Source organism: Nomascus leucogenys, chromosome 9 (genome assembly GCF_006542625.1).
Source record: "Nomascus leucogenys isolate Asia chromosome 9, Asia_NLE_v1, whole genome shotgun sequence".
NCBI lineage: Eukaryota > Metazoa > Chordata > Mammalia > Primates > Hylobatidae > Nomascus > Nomascus leucogenys.
This window is the reverse complement of record NC_044389.1, coordinates 54,516,803-54,530,655: the sequence shown is the minus strand read 5'-3', so window position 1 is coordinate 54,530,655 and position 13,853 is coordinate 54,516,803.

Sequence of the window (13,853 nt, the reverse complement as noted above, 5' to 3'; positions counted from 1 at the left end):
TCCATTCCCTGATTGATTCTCAGGCTTAGTAGGTACCATTAAGAGAAAGTTAGGCTGGGCGCAGAGGCTCACGCCGGTAACCCCGACACTTTGGGAGGCCAAGCTGGGCAGATCACAAGATCAGGAGTTCGAGACCAGCCTGGCCAATATGGTGAAACCCTGTCTCTACTAAAAATACAAAAATTAGCCAGATGTGGTAGCATGCGCCTGTAGTTCCAGCTACTCGGGAGGCTGAGGCAGGATAATTGCTTGAACCTGGGAGGTGGAAGTTATAGTGAGGGAGATCATGCTACTGCACTCCAGCCTAGGCAACAGAGCAAGACTCTGTCTCAAAAAAAGAAAAGAAAAGAAAAGAAAAAGTTAGACAGCCTTCCACCATAAAGCCTAGAATATCTCACTTTTTAAAAACTAACAGCCAAAAACCAACAACGGTAACCAAAATACTCCTGAAACTACCATCTTGCTTCCAGCCACAAGTTGCTTGGAATTAATTAAGTAGTATCTGTCTTGCAAAAAGAAAATCTTTGTAGCTTGAACAAGTTTACTTTTACAAAAAACTCCTGAGAGAAATTTATAGAGACAAAGTTCTAAAAACATGATTTTTGTGCTTAATTCAATATACCACATATAAAAACATATACAACATTCTATGTGGCCTCTTTGCCCAGGGAAAATGAAAGTGTTCTCTATTCTGCTTTAAAGGAAAGTTCATATGTTCAGAGTAAATACCTCTCTGAAACTACTAAAAACCATGCAACCTTCTATATGTATAGTTAATTGCATCAGGGAATTTGAATTCACCTCATGTTAGATGTAGAGTTATACAATAGATGAAGCAATTTTATGGCATATATAATTTGAGTCAAATTAACTAACATACCTGTCATTCCTCAAAATTCTAAGTCCCATGAAGGAGGATTTCATTAAGTGAGCCAAGGTCAAGTGACCATGCCTTTAGTTGCCAGGAACTGGGAAATAAAATGCCTGCCCCTTGCAGCTTCTATATAGAAGGTGCAGCCCTACCTTTCACAAAGATTTCAAAATGAGAAATAAACCTCAAACAGAGAAGTTCTTTGGATGACAGAAAGTCAAAAAGCAACAAACTATCTGATAATATTTAGGCAGCATTTTAGATTTTTTAAAAATTCTCTTTCAAAAATTACCTTACTGAAGCTTCAAACAACTCTGAGAAGTAGGTATCATTGCATTGATAAGGCACAAGGAGACTGAGACTCCAAAAATGTGAATCAGTGGCTGTAGGTCAGAGTTAGCAAATAACAAAACAAGGCCTTAGTTTTCAATTGCAGCATTCCATAGAAGGCAGATGGACATACCTGATGAATGTGTTCCCTGATCAAATTAGTTTTACCATCAGTATAGTATATCTCTTCTTTGAAGAGTCACAGTGTGCTGTATATAATTCAGTGCTTCCAGATTTATTTAAGTGCTAACCCCTTTTCCTTTGACCATTTCCCAGAATTATTCTCTATAAAATTAATTTTGGAAAATTCTTTTCTTATTTGAAAAATTACATTTATAAATCATTCATTAACTACTGCAAACTGGTCCATTTTGGTAAAGTATTTTCATGCTTGATCTGATGGAACGGGTGTTTTTTTGTCACAAAGTAGTCAATAAATATACAATTCACTGAAGTAGGGTTTTCATAGTTCCCATGGATATATTTTCCAGCACACTCTAAACACATTTTACCATTTTTTCTTATATTAAGAATCGCTGACAGAAATATTGTAATTTTAGTAAAAGAGTTTTAATGTTAGATCTAATATGCCTAATGATGTCATTTGTTCCATTTCCTAGGAAGCAGAGCTCTTTTGATAATATATTGCGACATTTTATGCCTGCTTCCTAAGTGCTGCTCAACACTAAAGAGATGCTTTTGAATATCCATCTACTGTCAACCATAGCTGATCTCACTAGATAATTTCCTTTATATAAGAAGTCCTCAATTTTTTACACCTTACATATCACCTTCATCCGAAAACCTGGGTCCTCACCATGATTGAAAACAAACAAACATACTGTAATTTTGTATTAGTCTGTTTCCACGCTGCTGAACAAGACATACCCAAGACTGGGCAATTTACGAAGGAAAGAGGTTTAATGGAGAACTCAGTTCCATATGGTTGGGGAGGCCTCACAATCATGGCAGAAGGCAAACAGGAGCAACTCACATCTTATGTGGATGGCAGCAGGCAAAGAGAGCTTGTGCAGGAAAATTCTCCCTTATAATAACCATCACATCACGTGGGACTTACTCACTATCACGAGAACAGTGCAGGAAAGACTTGCCTCCATGATTCAATTACCTCCCACCTGGTCCCTCCCACAACACATGGGAGTTCAGGATGAGATTTAGGTGGGGACACAGAGCCAAACCAGATCATTCCATCCCTGGGCTCTCCTAAAACTCATGTCCTCACATTTCAAAACCAATCATGCCTTCCCAACAGTCCCCCAAATGTTAACTCATTTTAGCATTAACTCAAAAGTCCATAGTCCAAAGTCTCATCCAAGACAAGGCACGTCTCTTCTACCTATGAGCCTTTAAAATCAAAAGCAAGTTAGTTACTTCCTAGAAACAATGCAAGTACAGGCATTGAATAAATGCAGCCATTCCAAATGGGAGACATTGGCCAAAACAAATGGGCTGCAGTAATCCGAAATCCAATGGGGCAGCCAAATCTTAAAGCTCCAAAATGACCTCCATTGACTCCATGTCTCACATCCAGGTCACGCTGATGCAAGAGGTGGGTTCCCATGGTCTTGAGCAGCTTCAGCCCTGTGGCTTGGCAGGGTATGGACTCCCTCCTGACTGCTTTCATAGGCTGCTGTTGAGTGTCTGTGGCTTTTCCAGGCACATGGTGCAAGCTGTCAGTGGATCTAGCATTCTGCAGTCTGGTGGACCATGGCCCTCTTCTCACAGCTCCACTAGGCAGTGCCCCAGTAGGGACTCAGTGTGGGGCCCCCAACCCCACATTTCCCTTCCACACTGCTCTAGCAGAGGTTCTCCATGAGGCCCCTGCCCCTGCAGCAAACTTTTGCCTTGGCATCCAGATATTTCCATACATCTTCTGAAATCTAGGCAGAGGTTTCCAAATCTCAATTTTTGATTTCTATGTACCTACAAGCTCAACACCACATGGAAGCTGCCAGTGCTTGGGGCTTCCACCATCTGATGCCACATCCTGAGCTGTACCTTGGCCCCTTTTAGTTATGACTAGAGTGGCTGGGATGCAGGGCACCAAGTCCCTAGACTGAACACACAGCACACGGAGCCTGGGCCTGGCCCATGGAACCATTTTCTCCTAGGCTTCTGGGCCTGTAATGGGAGGGGCTGCCATGAAGACCTCTGACATGCCCTGGAGACATTTTCCCCATTGTCTTGGAAAGATTAACATTTGGCTCCTCATTACTTATGTAAATTTTATGCAGCCAGCTTCAATATCTCCTCAGAAAATCAGCTTTTCTTTTCTATCACATTGTCAGGTTGCAAATTTCCTGAACTTTTATGCTTTCTTCCCTTATGAAACTGTAGGCCTTTAGCAGCACCCAAGTCACCTCTTGAATGCTTTGCTGCTTAGAAATTTCTTCCACCAGATACCCTAAATCATCTCTCTCCAGTTCAAAGTTCCACAAGTCTCTGGGCCAGCAGCAAAAGCCACCAGTCTCTTGCCGAAACATAACAAGTCATCTTTGCTCCAGTTCCCAACAAGTTCCTCATCTCCATTTGAGACCACCTCAGCCTGGACCCTATTGTCCATATGGCTGACAGGCTTCTGGTCAAAGCCATTCAACAACTTTCTAGGAAGTTTCAAACTTTCCAACATTTTTCTGTCTTCTTCTGAGCCCTCCAAACTGTTTCAACCCCTGCCTGTTATCCAGTTCCAAACTTGCTTCCACATATTTGGGTATCTTTTCAGCAGTGCCCCACTCTACTGGTACCAATTTACTGTATTAGTCTGTTTTCATGCTGCTGATCAATACATACCCAAGACTGGGCAACTTCACAGTTCCATGTGGTGGAGGAAGCCTCACATTAATGACAGAAGGAAAGGAGGAGCAAGTCACATCTTACGTGGATGGCTGCAGGCAAAGAGAGCTTGTGTGGGAAAACTCTCCCTTATAATAACCTTCAGATATCATGAGACTTACTCACTATCATGAGAACAGCATGGGAAAGACCTGGCCTTATGATTCAATTACCTCCCCCTGGGTCCCTACCACAACACACGGGAAGTCAAGATGAGATTTGGGTGGGCACACAGCCAAACCATATCAAATTTGTTTCTAAGAATGATGTTTACAAGTTCTATCAGTTAGCATTCTCCAAGGAAACAGAAACAGCAGGAGATAAAGAGATTTATTTTAAGAAATTGCTTATGCAGTTGTGAAGCTGGCAAGTCTGAAATAGTCTAGAAACACAGGCAGGATTTCTTTTTCTTTTTTTTTTTTTTTTTTAGATGGAGTCTTGCTCTGTCACCCAGGCTGGAGTGCAGTGGCATGATCTCAGCTCACTACAACCTCTGCCTCTTGGGTTCAAGCTATTCTTCTGCCTCAGCCTCCCGAGTAGCTGGGACTACAGGTGTGCACCACCACACCCAGCTAATTTTTTTATATTTTTAATAGAGATGGAGTGTCACCATATTGGCCAGGCTGGTCTCGAACTCCTGACCTCATGATCCACCTGCCATGGCCTCCCAAAGTGCTGGGATTACAGGCATGAGCCACCACACCCAGCCCACCAGCAGGATTTCTATGTTACACTGTTGAGGTTGAATTCTTCTTTTCTGGAAAAACCTGATTTTGCTCTTAAGGCTTTCAACTGGATAACATTCACTCACATTATCACATTATCAATGGTTAGCTCCTTTACTTAAGGTCAACTTATGGTAAATGTTAATCACATGTGCAAAATCTCTTTCCAGCAATGTCTAGGCTAATGTTTCACCAAACAAATGATTACCATAACCTAGACAAATTGGCACATAAAATTTAACTATCTCACAAACCTTCTCTTGTTATCTATAAGGTCTAAAGTCTTTCAAGTTGCAGTACTGACTTCCTGTGTTTCTCTGGATTCCGAGATCATCCCACAAGTCGTTCTTGTATATCACCTGGGAACCATCACCTTAAATGGTCCTCATGGGATTAGAGTACTAATATCTCACCTGGAAATTCTAAAGAAACAAAGCTTCTTTTTATGACGATTTTAATTTAAAGACATAACAAGTGAAAGGCCTTTCTAACGTGTCATTTAATTCAACAGCAATAGGCCCTAATGAAGCAAGAATTTGATCAGCTTGAGAGTTTACCCAATTTCTATTTGGAGATAAATAGCTCAAATAGGAAGCCTTAGAGGGTTGTTTTTACATCTCTGGTCTCCCTGGTGTGCACTTCTCCCCAACACAGAGGTCTCACCCTTCCCCGACCTATAAATGTGATTCCCAACCCTAGCTGCATCTTAGAATTATATGGAGAGTTTTGGAAAAAATACAAGTGCCCAGGCACCCCCTCAGAGATTCAGATTTAAGCTATCTTGAGTGAAACCTGCCCTGCAACCAAACCTGTCAATCACTGCTTTAGAAGCTTGGTGCCTTCACCCAAATTAGAAAGGGAAAAGCATTTTAGATAAACCAATTAAAGATGTTGGCCGCATAACTAATGAAACTGTAGCAAGTGTAAATTTCTAACATTGTATTATCTCAGTCTGGCACTGCATTTTGAGTATTTTTGTCCTTAATTATAAAATAAACTCTTATCTCCCACTAAACAAATCTCAGTCATGGATAATCAAGTCAAAAGATTGTCTTTCCCAGAGGCTATTTTATCCTTGTCCATTTCTTCTAGGATCTGAAATATTCTTTTCTCTCTATTAGGCCAAGAAAGCATCTAATTGTTTCTTCCATGACAACCACCACCGCAAGGCTACTAGTTTCATAACTAATGCATTCTGGCAAGTTCTAGTTTGCAGTTAACAATAGTAGTACCTTATTGCCCATCCGTAGATAAGGCACTTGGGATTCATACATTGCTTCTACTCAAGTAAGAAAGTTTCTGACAATGGATTGACTGTCTATGTCTACTCTCTTCAATATCAAAAGTATATAAGTAGATTGCAAAAATTTTCTCCCATTCTGTAGGTTGCCTGTTCACTCTAATGGTAGTTTCTTTTGCTGTGCAGAAGCTCTTTAGTTTAATTAGATCTCATTTGTCAATTTTGGCTTTTGTTGCCATTGCTTTTGGTGTTTTAGACATGAAGTACTTGCCCATGGCTATGTCCTGAATGGTATTGCCTCGGTTTTCTTCTAGGGTTTTTATGGTTTTAGATCTAACATGTAAGTCTTTAATCCATCTTGAATTAATTTTTGTAGAAGGTGTAAGGAAGGGATCCAGTTTCAGCTTTCTACATATGGCTAGCCAGTTTTCCCAGCACCATTTATTAAATAGGGAATCCTTTCCCCATTTCTTGTTTTTGTCAGGTTTGTCAAAGATCAGATGGTTGTAGATATGTGGCATTATTTCTGAGGCCTCTGTTCTGTTCCATTGGTCTCTCTGTTTTGGTACCAGTACCATGCTATTTTGGTTACTGTTGCCTTGTAGGATAGTTTGAAGTCAGGTAGCGTGATGCCTCCAGCTTTGTTCTTTTGGCTTAGGATTGACTTGGCGATGTGGGCTCTTTTTTGGTTCCATATGAACTTTAAAGTAGTTTTTTCCAATTCTTTGAAGAAAGTCATTGGTAGCTTGATGGGGATGGCATTCAATCTATAAATTACCTTGGGCCGTATGGCCATTACGATATTGATTCTTCCTACCCATGAGCATGGAATGTTCTTCCATTTGTTTGTGTCCTCTTTTATTTCATTGAGCAGTGGTTTGTAGTTCTCCTTGAAGAGGTCCTTTACATCCCTTGTAAGTTGGATTCTTAGGTATTTTATTCTCTTTGAAGCAGTTGTGAATGGGAGTTCACTCATGATTTGGCTCTCTGTTTGTCTGTGATTGGTGTATAAGAATGCTTGTGATTTTTGCACTTTGATTTTGTATCCTGAGGCTTTGCTGAAGTTGCCTATCAGCTTAAGGAGATTTTGGGCTGAGACGATGGGGTTTTCTAGATATACAGTCATGTCATCTGCAGACAGGGACAATTTGACTTCCTCTTTTCCTAATTGAATACCCTTTATTTCCTTCTCCTGCCTGATTGCCCTGGCCAGAACTTCCAATACTATGTTGAATAGGAGTGGTGAGAGAGGGCATCCCTGTCCTGTGCCAGTTTTCAAAGGGAATGCTTCCAGTTTTTGCCCATTCAGTATGATATTGGCTGTGGGTTTGTCATAGATAGCTCTTATTGTTTTGAGATATGTCCCATCAATACCTAATTTATTAAGAGTTTTTAGCATGAACATTGTTGAATTTTGTCAAAGGCCTTTTCTGCATCCATTGAGATAATCATGTGGTTTTGGTCATTGGTTCTGTTCATATGCTGGATTATGTTTATTGATTGTCGTATGTTGAACCAGCCTTGCATCCCAGGGATGAAGCCCATTTGGTCATGGTGGATAAGCTTTTTGATGTGCTGCTGGATTCAGTTTAATGAACTCCAACAAATTTACAAGAAAAAAACAAACAACCCCATCAAAAAGCGGATGAAGGATATGAACAGACACTTCTCAAAAGAAGACATTTATGCAGCCAAAAGACACATGAAAAAATGCTCATCATCACTGGCCATCAGAGAAATGCAAATCAAAACCACAATGAGATACCATCTCACACCAGTTAGAATGGCGATCATTCAAAAGTCAGGAAACAACAGCTGCTGGAGAGGATGTGGGGAAATAGGAACACTTTTACACTGTTGGTGGGACTGTAAACTAGTACAACCATTGTGGAAGTCAGTGTGGTGATTCCTCAGGGATCTAGAACTAGAAATACCATTTGACCCAGCAATCCTATTACTGGGTATATACCCAAAGGATTATAAATCATGCTGCTATAAAGACACATGCACACGTATGTTTATTGCAGCACTATTCACAATAGCAAAGACTTGGAACCAACCCAGATTTCCAACAATGATAGACTGGATTAAGAAAATGGGGCACATATACACCATGGAATACTATGCAGTCATAAAAAATGATGAGTTCATGCCGTTTGTAGGGACATGGATGAAGCTGGAAACCATCATTCTCAGCAAACTATCTCAAGGACAAAAAAACAAACACCACATGTTTTCACTCATAGGTAGGAATTGAACAATGAGAAACACCTGGACACAGGAAGGGGACCATCACACACTGGGAACTGTTGTGGGGTAGGGGGAGGGGGTAGGGATAGCCTTTGGAGATATACCTAATGTTAAATGACGAGTTACTGGGTGCAGCACAGCAACATGGCACATGTATACATATGTAACTAACCTGCACGTTGTGCACATGTATCCTAAAACTTAAAGTATAATAATAATAAAAAAGAATAAAGTGAAATGGAGACAAGTGAAAAAAAAACAGTATAAATCTTTGCATGTGTTGTATGCTGCACCACGAAAAGCCTCAAAAGAAATGCCTATTTCAGATGAAAACCTTTGCTTCCACCTTGTGGATGACATGTCTAAATGCAGATGACTTTGCAAAAATAGATTCTGAAATCAGATCTTAATTAAATTAATACAAAATCATCTGGGATATGCTTACTTTGTGCTACAGCTGTAGAGCAACATGAAAAGCAGTTAACAATTTTATTCCCAGAAATTTGGCAACTTTGTACACACAGAACAAATCATCCATCCAAATTTTTCATTTAATTCCTGAGAATGTTTAAAAATATGAGAAAAAATATCTCCTAAAATAGCACTAGTTTTGGAGTACAAGTATCTACTCAATATTAAACTCCTGCTAAATTTAAGGAAAGGAAAAAATTTGCAAAACAGATAGTAATACTCATTTTTTATACACTTTACTACTTTTCAAAGGCTTTCCTATCTATTTTCTCATCTAATCTTCATTAAAATCACATGAGGCTGATAACCCAGGTCTATTACATGTAATTTACAGATAGAATAGGTTGAGTGAGATGGACACACTAATAAGGGCACACAATGAGCAAACAGCAAAGACTGATTTAATAATAGAGAGCATTTATTCAGAACTTTTCTTAAGTACAGCTCTTACTGTTTTGTAACTGAGTCACTTATCTATTGCTTAGCAACATGCCACCCAGAAAAAACAGCTTAAAACAATAACAATCACTAACTGTGCTCACAAATCTGGGGGTTGAGTGGGCTCAGAGTTTCTCATGCAGTTGCAGCCACACAGTGGCTGGAGCTTGGGCGAGGCCATCTTGAAAGGTTTTCTACTCATGTAGTTTGGCAGTTGGGCTGGAAGAAATCAAACATCTGGGGTCTGGAATAGATGGGCTCCTTGAGCATCTCTCTCTAAGTGGTCTCTTCAGGTGGTCTCTCCACACGGCAGCCTCAGGGCAGCCAGATTTTTCACGTGGTGGCTGAAGAGTCCTAGAGTGAGTTTCCCACAAGACAATGGCAGAAGTTATCCTTTTTAGTCAATCCTCGGAAGTCAGGCAACTTCCTTTCTACCATATTAAATTAATCAAAGAAGTCCAAAGACCCATTTAAGTTCAACAAGAGGAGAAATAGACTGCGATTTTTGATGAGTATAGTATCAAATAATTTGCAGATGTTTTAAAATAATCACATATACATTATCTTCAGTAGTCTCCATGAGATAGGTACTGCTATTATCTTTATATTATGGATGAGGAAGTTGAGGCACAGCATGGTCAGATAATCTCCCATGGTCAATAGCTAGTAAGTTTCAGTGGTAGAATTTAATTCCAGATAGTTTGACCCTACAACATTATATATATATATATATATACAATTTATTTATCGAGATAGCAAGACAAGATAATTCCCTTGACCCCCTTTGTGGGCAGGAACTGGAGTGGCTCATTTCACTCAGCCTGCCTCTGGCCACTCCTCGTAAAAGGGAGTGTGCAAACGAGTGTGGGAACCGGAGGTAACGAATGCTGAAACTGGCCAGTCACTCCTGTCTGGCAGGAGCAGGCTCTGTGCAGGCCCCACAGCAGCATCCAAGTGTGTTACAACCAATGCTTTTTCGGCTCTGCCATCCAGGGATGGTCAAGTGCCAACCAACTCAGCGGAGGGCCCAGGTGGCAGCCCCTGCCCTCTAGGCACCCAGGTTCTTGTCTGGCATCCAGGAAGAATCAGGTCATACGAATGGATTGAAGGGTAGTGTAAACATGAAGGGTAAGGTAGGCAGGGGATTTTATTGGGTAATGGAAGTGGCTGTCAGCGGGTTGGGGAATTCGAAGGAGATGGTGAGGGAAGAAGGTGATCTTTCCCTGAAGCCCTGCTAGGGGCCAGGCCCCTCTTCGAAGTCGCACATCTGAAGTTAGCCACATCTATCTGTAGTTTCCAATGTTCAGTTGCTTCTCTGCTCACCATTCAGCTGCTTGTATTCTCAGCGCTCAGCCACTTGTGTTGCTCTGCCAGCTGAAATCTTTTTATGGGCACAGGATAGGGGTGTGGCAGGCCAAAATGCAACATTTAGGCCGAAAAACAGGGTCGGCTGTTTTCACTTAGGGCCTTGGTTCCAGGTTTAAGGGTGGGGTTTAGCCGGGAGCGCAGCCCATCTGTATCAATAGGGTCTCACTCTGTCGCCCAGCATGGGGTCCAGTGAAGTGATCATGGCTCATTGCAGCCTCAATCTTTTGGGCTTAAGCAATCCTCCCAACTCAGCCTCCTTAGTAGCTGGGATTGCAGGTACATACCACCTCACTCAGCTAATTTTTTATGTTTTGTACAGGCAGGGTCCCACTATGTTGCCCGAGCTATTCCCAAATTCCTGGCCTCAAGCAATCCTCCCACCTAAACTCCCAAAGTGCTGGGATTACAGGCTTCAGCCACCGCACCTAGCACACTATATATTCTTAAACTCTATGCATACTCTCCTGATGTTGAAATTGGTAGCTGGATGTATACTAACAATTCTGAAGGGTGTTTTGCTATCAATCACAATTATCAGGTAAAAAAATTAAAAAGGCTTTATTTCTATTTCCTTTTATCCTAGTTTTACAAGAAAATTATATCTAGCCAGGGTATGTTTTGCAGAATATACCTTTTAAATAAACATTTATTGAGCATCTAGTCAGCATTTACAAAGCACGGTCCCTATCGTCAAAGGAATTTCTGCTCTAGTACAGAAGACAGACACATGCACTAATAAAGTTAGGAAATGAATGACCCAGGTAGAGAGAAGGGTATCATTGAGGATGAGCTGAGAGGAAAACTGGTCTGTGGCAGGTCTGCAGTTTGAATATTGGCACAGTCTCTTTAACATGAAATGGTGCTCTCTGCTATTAAGTTAGCTCCAGGGCAGATTACCTAGTAAGGCTTCTTGTACTATGCAGGGAGTTGCCATCTGTCATTTCTCCTTCTTCATCTCACCAGCCAACACAGCTTTCCTGAAATTCTATCTGGGAGTTAAAGCTTAGAAGGACAATGAGAACAATACATCATTCATTGATTTCTCATTGAAAAGTCACTGTAAGTTGTTTGGGTTCTTTTTTTTATTTATTTTTGCTTACTTTAGTGATTGGTGGAGAGTTGACACATCAAATAATAAATAAAACAAATCATGCTGCCACCTCTAAACCACCAGGTTCTGGACAAACAGGGAGGAGGCAGGATATGTCTTCCAAGGCCCACAACAACCAGCTCTGGAATCCCTTTTGTACTTTTAGGAATTCTCTCCCTCAAACTCTCCTCAAGGTTTCCAGTGTTCTGATAACAATGATAATAATTCCTTATTTTTATATTTCAATGCATTTTTAATTTTATTACTGCATTTGGTATGCTTATTTGATCCCCAAAATTGACTAATACCCAAAAGTGATTTAATTTAATATTATCTTTCCAAGAAATATTTTTTTTAAAAAAACATATTGGCTGAAAGTGGAAGCCAAGGGACTCAATATGTTACCAGTTTTAGAGACACATGGATAGGAAAAAAGATATTAAACAATTGGCTCTCCAGAAAATAGCATGTGGAAGTGTCCTCTCATATTCTTTCTGAAGCCAGTCAACTCTGTAAGTAACCTTACCCACTACTTACTTAATGGCCCCAACCTTAAACAAAACCACCTTACTATCCTCCAATGCAGTGCTCTTGAAAATGTAAGACATTGACCCAAATTTATAGAAATATGTTTAAAAATGAGATCACCGACCATGTTCCTAAAAGCCAAATTTTTAGGGCAAAAAAATGAGACCAAAGACCATTTACAGGGGTGACATTCAAAATACAGTACTCAACAATTGGCATGCATAGGGCCTGAGTAGTCAGAATAGGATGCTGGCCAATAGGACATGGCCAAGAACAACTGGCAACTAGCTGAGACATATGGGAGGGGGTTGCATCTGAATATTTCCTGGCCATTGTGGAATGGAGTACCTGAGGAAGTCGGGAAAAGCCTTGGAGAAGAAGCGGCACCGAAAAACAGAATAAGAGGGTCAAAGATGAACTTTATTCATTTGGATGCCAGAATTGCATGCAAACTTCCAGCAACTGAACAGACCTCCTCTCTAAGTGGAAAAGACTGCTTCTCAGCAAAACTCTAGGCATGAGGGGTGGTCAAGAGGCAGTTATTTGTGGAGGATGTAGATAGTGTTTAGACATGCAGGCTGAGGTCTGCACATGCATATGTATGTGATCCCACAGAACTGGGCAGAGTTGGGGCTGGGAAGGAAGAGGGAAAGGCATGGACTGAAAGGTGGTTCTCCTCATTCTGCCAAGTTCTATTTTAGAGCTCAGAGGAATATTATTTAAAGCTAAACCTTAATTTTCAGGTTATTTTAAAGGAATATTTGCCAACTTAGGAGGATACAACATGTTTTATTTATTTAACAGCTTGTCAGCTAGATTTCAAAGGTTTAAATATTTAGACACATGCCATGTGGGCCTCCCCTTGTACTCTTATGCATAGGCCTGCAGTTTCAGTGTCAGCTATTTATTTTACAGGTACTGAAATGGATCAAGTAAGTGACTTCTCTTACTTCTCGTTCTCCTTCTACACAACAGCAATATACAGCCTTATCCAAACAGGTTTAACAACAAATTGTACCCAGGTGTATTAGTTTATTCTCATGCTGCTAATAAAAGACATTCCTGAGACTCGGCAATTTAAAAAGGAAAGAGATTTAATGGGCTCACAGTTCCACATGGCTGGGGAGGCCTCACAATCATGGCAGAAGGTGAAGGAAGAGCAAAGTCACATCTTACATGGTGGCAGGCAAAAGAGTTTGTACAGAGACAACTCCTATTTATAAAATCATCAGATCTCATTCGAGTTATTCACTACCACGAGAACAGTATGGGGGAAACTTCCCCCATGACACATGAGTATTATTACAATTCAAGGTGAGATTTGGGTGGAGACACAGCCAAACCATAGGCCCCGGTGTTTCAGGATGGTGACAACTGTAAGTATGTGAGGAAACTAGCAATAACTTAAGAAACTAATAACCATAACAACAATAATTATGAGAGCCCTTGAGGTGTCTGAAGGCTGAAGCATTCCTTAGAGGCCGCCTTGAACTTGGGAACATTGTGAGGGAAGGAGATTGAATTATAGTAGATTCATCCTGGGGCAGAGAAAGCTGAAGAAAACCTTCTACAATCTGCTCTTGCTTTTGAAAAAGTTTAAAACTCTAAAGAAGTCATAAAAGATACTCCGAGTAAGTGAAAAGACAGTCAGTCCATGCTCTTGGAGTAAATGACTTGCTATCATAAAAG